This window comes from Chelonoidis abingdonii, chromosome 2 (genome assembly GCF_003597395.2).
Source record: "Chelonoidis abingdonii isolate Lonesome George chromosome 2, CheloAbing_2.0, whole genome shotgun sequence".
Classification (NCBI taxonomy): Eukaryota; Metazoa; Chordata; order Testudines; family Testudinidae; genus Chelonoidis; species Chelonoidis abingdonii.
Genome location: NC_133770.1, coordinates 9,857,684 through 9,866,227, shown reverse-complemented (window position 1 = coordinate 9,866,227; position 8,544 = coordinate 9,857,684).

Below are 8,544 nucleotides of genomic sequence, written 5' to 3'. Positions count from 1 at the left end.
CTCATTGTTTTAGGGTTAGAAATCCTACTTGTGGTATTTTCCCTAATTAATGTCGGGTGACTTCCCTCCTTTCATTAAAGGTTTCTCTTCTACACTCAGACTCTGTGCTTGTGAGCGGAGCAGTATTCCTCTCAGAGGCACCCAGGGGTGATGTGTAAATTTACCAGGTTACCGGGTGGGGGCTTGACCCGGTTCTGTGTTGTATTATTGAAAAAGAACCTCTAGATCAGAGCTGGACAAACTATGGCCCACAGGCCACAGCCAGCCCACAGGACCATCTTGCTCAGCCCTTGAGCTCCCAGCCAGGGAAGCTAGCCCCCGGCCCCTCCCCTGCTGTCCCTTCTCCCCCATAGCCATGCCGCTGAGCAGGCAGCATGGCTTGCACCCGCCCACCTCCTGGGTTTTCCAATAAGCCTGTCCTGCCGCTCTGAGTGGCATGGTAAGGGTGTGGGGAGCAGGGGGAGGGGGTTGGATAAGGAACAGAGGGTCCCAGGGGCAGTCAGGGGATGGGGAGCAGGGGACAGTTGGATGGGGCGAAGGTTCAGGGGTGTGTGGTCAGGGGACGGGGTGTTACCTGGGGCTCTTTCAATCCAAAGCTCTTGGTAACTTTTACTCTGTGCGAGGAGATGTCAGGAAATAAATCAGGGGAGACACGGCCGTCCAACCGATAGATGGCTGGCACAAACAGGACAACACAAGAGTGCTTTCACTTAACACTAAACTTCACTTAGTCTCAATCACTTGTCAAGCACAATATTAGTACCCCCCCCCCAACCCTTGACAATTACCAAAGCTGAGTGTGGCTCTCAAGTGACACAGCAGCAGCCCATCTGCTGCTGGGGAACAGAAAATGCATCCAGAGGGAGAGACCTGTCCCAAAGAGTCCCCAAACGAGTCCCCCTTATTTATACATTAGTAGTGGAATGACACGTCCCTTAAAGAAACCTTGTTAAGGAAGCAGTTTCAATGATTAAGCAAGAGGTTCCTTCTGATTATTGAATAACCAGGTGTGGGTTTTTAAAGAACTTGCAGCCTTGAGACATCCATAGACATTCCTGGGGCATATCCTACTCTTTTAAAACACATGTATCAGCAACTTCAACACAATCCTGATCAGGAAGGACGCGGGGGCAAGCTGCCCTTTCGATAGCACCCTAAACCCTGCCTCCTCTCCTGCCTTGGTCAAGCTGAGACTTGCTTTTAACAGCTTGCTGACTAGGCTGTCTTTAATATTAAGCCATAGTGGTTTCAGGCACTTTACTGGTTTGCCAAAGTCTCCCCGTACAGGGGAACAGGGAAGTTGGATAGGCATGGGAGTCAGGGAGCAGGGGGTGTTGGACAAAGGCATAGGGTTCTGGGGGGAAGTTAAGGGCAGGGGGTCCCGGAGGGGGCAGTCAGGAGACAAGGAGCGGGGGGAGGGGTTGGATGGGTGGGGGATTCTGAGGGAGGCAGTCGGGGCAGGAAATGGGAGGGAATGGATAGGGGGCAGGGGCCAGGCTGTTTGGGGGGCACAGCCTTCCCTACCTGGCCTGCCATACAATTTTGCAATCCCAACGTGGCCCTCAGGCCAAAAAGTTTGCCTACCCCTGCCCTAGCTGTTGAACCGGGCTCTGTTTGCTGCCGACTCCATGTGGCAGAAGGGTTATACGTGGATAAACCCAGTAGTGTGTTTGTTTCTGGCACCCCTGTCCCTCTTGACTGATGGTTCTTGTGTAGCAGCTAAGTGGGGTGAGGGGTGGGAGGCAGGTCCAGTGGCAAATTCAGAACTGTGGTGGCTTGAAACAAAGCACTGCCTCACGCAGACAGCCCACGCTGGCCCCACCTGAGCCCTGCTTCTATCCAGCTGTCCTGGATGAAGCACAGCTGTGTACGGGTGGGAGCAGTGTCCAGAATTAGCACTTCATGGCCAGATGGACGAGCCTAACCCCCGAGGGGGCAATGAAGAGAACCAGTCAGGGATTGAAGTAGGCAGGGTCCCTCCCAAGTGATCCCATTCCTCTGGCCATGCTCAACCATTCTGATTACAGCCACACAGCAAAGTATAAATAGGTGCTGCAGGCCCCGGGCTGGCATCCTGTTTATCATGTATATCAACACTTGTTTGCAGAAACCACATTCCTTCCTTTGGAGGCCATGGTTTGAGCTGGAGTTTGATTTCAAAGGAAACAGGACTGGCCTGGTGTGCAGGGAGATTGCATATTTTCAACAGTAAGTATATCTACCCATGGCAAGCAAAGTAAGCAGTCATGGGGTAAGAGGGAGGGTCCTCTCATGGATTGGTAACTGGTTAGAAGATAGGAAACAAAGGCTAGGTATAAATGGTCAGTTTTCAGAATGGAGAGAGGTAAATAGTGGTGTCCCCCAGGGGTCTGTACTGGGACCAGTACTGTTCAACATATTCATAAATGATCTGGAAAAAGTGGTCAACAGTGAGATGGCAAATTTGCAGATGATACAAAACTACTCAAGATAGTTAAGTACCAGGCAGACTGCGAAGAGCGACAAAGGGATTTCACAAAATTGGGTGACTGGGCAACAAAATGGCAGATGAAATTCAATGTTGATAAATGCAAAGTAATGCACATTGGAAAACATAGTCTAAGCTATACGTATAAAATGATGGGGTCTAAATTAGCAGAAAGAGATTTTGGAGTCATTGTGGACAGTTCTCTGAAAACATAAGAACATAAGAATGGCCGTACCGGGTCAGACCAAAGGTCCACCTAACCCAGTATCTGTCTACCGACAGTGGCCAATGCTAGGTGCCCCAGAGGGAGTGAATCTAACAGGTAATAATCAAGTGATCTCTCTCCTGCCATCCATCTCCATCCTCTGACAAACAGAGGCTAGGGACACCGTTCCTTACCCATCCTGGCTAATAGCCATTAATGGACTTAACCTCCATGAATTTATCCAGTTCTCAGTGTGCAGCAGCAGTCAAAAAAGCTAAGAGAAAGTTGAGAATCATTAAGAAAGAGATAGATAATAAGACAGAAAATATCATATTGCCTCTATATAAATCCATGGTACACCTACATCTTGAATACTATGTACAGATGTGGTCACCCCATTTCAAAAAAAATATATTGGAAAAGGTTCAGAAAAGGGCAACAAGAATGATGAGGGGTATGGAACGGCTGCCGTATGTGGAGTGATAAATAAGACTGGGACTTTTCAGCTTGGAAAAGAAACGACTAGGAGGGGGGGATATGATAGAGGTCTATAAAATCATGACTGGTGTGGAGAACATAAATGTTATTTATTCCTTCTTATAATCCAAGAACTAGGGGTCACCAAATGAAATTAATAGGCAGCAGATTTAAAACAAAGAAACAGGAAGTATTTTTTCACACAACACACAACCTGTGGAATTCCTTGCTGGAGGATGTTGTGAAGACCTAAAATATAAAAGAGTTATAAAAAGAACTAGATACATTCATGGAGGACAGGTCCATCAATGACTATTAGCCAGGATGGTATCCTTAGCTTCTGTTTGCCAGAAGCTGGAATGGATCATTTGATGATTATCTGTTCTGTTCATTCCCTCTAGGGCACCTGGCATTGGCCACTGTCAGAAGACAGGATACTGGGCTGCATGGACCATTGGTCTGACACAGTTTGGCCATTCATATGGCTCACATGCCCATAGGTCTGGGCCCCTCACACTCTCTAATGTGTTTACCCTTGCAACTCCCTTGGGAATAGGGTTATCTATTGTCCCCATTATGGATAGTGTCTCTGTGCCGCAGGTCTATAAGTGACTTGCCTAAGGTCACACAGGAAGTCTGTGGCAGAGCAGGGACTTGAACCCAGTGCTCCTGAATTCAAGGCTAGTGCTCTAACCACTGGCCCAGCTTTCCTCACAGGCATAGTAGCTGCAAAGCTGTCCCTCTCCCTCTTATGCATCCTGCCTTGCCCTGCAGTGAATGTTGTTCTGTTTAAAGTGATTCATTCCTCAGGAAAAACAGTTCTGTTAGAAAAAAAAAAAAAAGGCGGGAAAACATTTAAACAAGAACTTTACCCTCTGTGGACGCCTGCCATTTAGGTTCCAAGCTTTTGGCTCGAAATGGGAGCAGTGTGGGGATCTATCCAGGATTTATGTACCAGGACACGATCCTGTCCTGTGGGATCAGCAAGCTTTACAAGCTACCATGGCAGAGGTGAGGATGACAAGAGAAACCCAACACTCCTCTTGGCCTGGACAGAGCTTAATTTAGAGCATCGTGGCTCGGTTACAGTTTTTTCCATTTGCATCCTCGCTTCATTCCTCTTGTGAACATAGCAACTGCCCCCTGCTCGTGCAGTGGCAGCAGCTGCTGCATTGGCTGCAGTTTGTTCTGTAAATGCAATATGAACTTACATGCATGGAGAGCCCCAACTTTTCATCCCTAAATTACCCGATGAGGTGGGCTAAAGCCCACAGTTCTTATCCAGGCAAAACGTCAGCAGAAGTGCCTAGCCCGCTGCTGAACAAATGGAAGATGTCATCTCTCCCACTGTGCCCATACCTAGGCCTCGCTCAAATCCCTCCCGCCTAGGGGATCCTGTGGTCTCTTCTGGCCCTAAACTCTGGGTATACAGGTCTGTCGCATCTTAGGCACATTTAACATGCGCAATTTCAGCTTTATGCCATTGGCAAAAACAAGAAAAAAAGAGAGAAAAATAATTTAAATACTGTTTCTGTAGTGTGGACGATTCCATGCGCCATTACACTCACTGTAATTTTGACTATGCGCGATTTTCGCTTTACGCGCTGACTGTGGAACGTAACCCAGCGTAAGATGAGACAGACCTGTACACCTTTTTCCCTAGTGTGGCTGCATCCTTTGGTGAGCTGGTTTACAGCTGTTGTTTTTTGAGGTAAGAGCGAACCTGGAGGAACAAACCGCTCAGCTGCTGGTGAGGATCAGGGTCTACAGCATAAGCACTTACATAGAACCTACATGGCTCATTTCTCTATTGCCTGAATCTGGTGTCATCACTGACATCAATGCAAAGTAAGCAGCTCAGTGATTTGATAGTGTTTCACACTCACTATGCATTGGTGTCAATGAAGGCACAAGGTGCAGGGCAACAGGCAACAAGCCCTAGTTTCAAAGCAATGTGCAAATATGAGTCAATCTGGGCAACACGTGTGCGCTATAGACAGCATATAGCTATAGATGAGGGACTCAAAGCAGAAGTCATATGCCAGAGGCCACAAAGAGAATCTAATTCAGAGCTGGGCTGAGACACCAGGAGGTCCTGGCTTCCTGCCTTCTGCTCAGACCACACTTCTCTCTAATATCATGCAGCAAATTCACAAGGTTCCCCAACAGAGAATTACTGCCGAGTGAGCTACACCCGCTATTTTACCTTGGATCTGACTTTTTCTTTAAGGCGTATTGGGGTACTCTTTATTAAAAAAACCCAAAGTATTTGGAAAAAATGCACATCTGCAAAACCCCGTCTCCCCATAATGTATCCCCCACGTTAACAAAAGGGACACAAATGTGCTAAATGAAAGTCGTCATAGTTCAAAGAAAAGGTTTAAATAATAAAACCTTAGGCCGTGTGTTTACGGAATATGCTTACAAAAGCACATCGCTTCACATCAAACCATCTGCTGGAATCCTGCAGCCCTCTGAGTCATTCCACAACTCCGTACGTAGCTTGGGTGAGCTTCACAGCAATTCTGGTGTGAGCGCCACTACCGAAGCACACGGAAAGGAGGCAAACTCTTAGGAACATAAACCAGAAAAGGAGCCAACTTGCCTGTTGCGTGCCCACTGGTTTTACATGCTGACTTCTGTGGAAGGTGCTCCTGATTTACATCCCAGTGTAAACGAGAGCAGGATCAGGCTCAGAATTGCTAGAAGCAAGGTACAGGCTTAAATTTAGCACCCAGCCACATGGCAACGTTTCTGCATCTGAAGGGCTCTTGCTACAACTCAGCAAACTTTCCAGGTTTCTTTCCCCACTGATGCAGATTTCCAAAATAGCAGCGTGTGAGCAGGAATGACTTCTCCTCCCACCTAATTCTATGTAATCATTGCCAGAGTGGAAATACACACATCCATGGCAATCTAATGGGGGTTTGGTACAGTATGATTCAGCCTTCATTATCCAGATCTCCCGCTGTTCAAAATACCATTAACCAAAAGGGCTGTGTCCCCCGTGTTTATGATGGAACCTAATAATGTCGTCAGCTGTCCAGACCTTTCATGACATTTGGATATGGTAGATTGTACGTGTTGTCGTTTTTAGGAGTCACAGGTGGCTCCATGATTTGCAGCACCACAAGCTCTCACAAGGGGAAGAATGTAGGCCACAAACTGCCTCTTTCTTAGATTTCATTGCTAGAATGGATCTGGCCTAGCGTTCTTGCTATCCATTCTATTCCTGCTGCCCAAGAGGGAGATAAAGCCAGCTCACAAGATGCAGAGCTTCCATGGGCTTCTGGGGCCCCAGAAGTCATATGCTTTGGTCAGGCTAAAGGCCACCCGTATACAGAGTGGGTTCCTTTTAAAATACAGAGGGATTTAATTCTCTCGCTGCTGGCTCACTATGTATCAGATGCACTTTACTCTAGAAAAATTAGACTGATTATGGCCAAATGTTTATAAACAGCCACTCACATTGCACCAGTAAAAGAGACGTACCCACAGCTGGACATTTGACGTTACTAGTCTGATGTAATATCTCACTGAAGAACACAGCCAGAAAGAGTTAATTAACTCATCGACTGACCTGACCCATGGGTGAACTTTAAGGACTGGTTAGGAAGATATGTAAATGAATAGAGCTTTGAAATGCAAGTTTGCATTGTTAGAGATAGAAGGGTAGATGTTTGCTCAGGTCTTGTGATGTAAGCAAACAAGTCTTGTCTATTGTTATAACTTTAATTCAAAGATCAAAAAAGGAATATTAACATTTATGATGATACTTGAGTAAAATGGCATTATTGTCTATGTGTCTCTTTGAAGGTTGTGGTAACCTGTATCTGAACTGTTTAATGGATAAATTACCCTGTGCTAATTGCCAGGATGTTTGGAAGGAGAATTAAGCCTATTGTTTTCTCAGGCCAAAAGGCTGCTGGAAATGTATAAGAACCCTGGGACACAATCCTACTTCATCTCAGCTCTGCTTTGGGTTTCAAGAGGGGGAGACCTTAAGCCATGAGGATTGAGATCCCTAGTCATTGACTGGAGTCACCCTGAATACGGACATTGGACTATAACCTATAGACTATTTCTAAAAGGACTTTTGGCAACTACAAGCTCACCTCTACTATGCATCTGAACCTCAAGAATTGAATTCAAGTCTGTCTGTATATTGATCTTTTAACCAACATACTCTCTCTCTTTTCTTTTTTAATAAATTTTAGCTTAGTTAATAAGAATTGGCTGTAGCGTGTATTTTGGGTAAGATCTAAGTTATAATTCGACCTGGGTATGTGGCTGATCCTTTGGGATTGGAAGAACCTTTTCTTTTATATGATAAGATTTTCAGTAATCATCATCATATCTGACAGGTGTGTCTGGACAGAGGCCTGAGGCTGGGCACTTTAAGGGAACTGCAGTGTTTGGACTTATAAGTAACCAGTGAGGTACTGTAGAAGCTGTTCTGTGCTGGCTTGGTAAACCTAAGTATTGGAATAACTACCAGCATCTGGGGTTGGTCTGCCCCGTTCTGTTTGCAGTTCACTCTAATTGAGTGACCTCAGCTGGCTCCCACGGGCAGCCCCGTCACACCCCAGTAAAAGAGACATTGTACCCACAGCTAGACATTCTTGGTGGTCATGTCTGGAAATTTGACTCAGCCTTGTGGGGCCAGATACTAAGCAGGTATAAACTGGCATAGCTCTGGTGGCTTCGAGGGAGCTACACTGACTTATGCCACCTGAGGATCTGGTCTAAGTTATTTAAGATCAACAATACATGCTGTTGGCACACTGATAAGAACCTGTATTTGTTCTTCTTGGAATATCCTCTCTAGGTCTTTGAGTTGGGGAAAAATGGGATTCTCCCTAAAACTGAGCCCTCCTTATAGGGTCTGCAACCTTTAGGGAACTCTGAAAAATTCTCTCGGGTGAGTTTTTGATGCCAGCCAAAAGATCTGGAGACCAGAGGCTAGACTTTTATCTCACTAAATCTGGAATAACTGCATTGCCTTCTCTTGTTACTCCAGCCTTACAACAGGGTAAGTGGAATCAGAACCTGATCCCAGAATGAAGAAGTGAGTCCATAGCCTTCTTCTGAAATGCATGATGGTGAATCCTCTTTTCACCTACTGTTCTGGATAGCGTTAGACAACCTTCATGCCCGTGGAATGAAACACTTAATCAAAACGAGACATGCCAGCTAATGGGAAAGGGAAGAGGAGCTGCTTTTTAAAAAGGCTTTGAACGTTAAGAAACGGAGCAACTCTACCCAAAAGCCACTTAGTACCCAGTTCCCATGCTCCACTTTTGCTGGCAATCTCTTCTGTAGGCTCCATGCTGGCAGGCTGCCTGTTGATGCCTAATTGGCTTGCAGCTAATGTCACTTGTCTTGCTGACTAAAG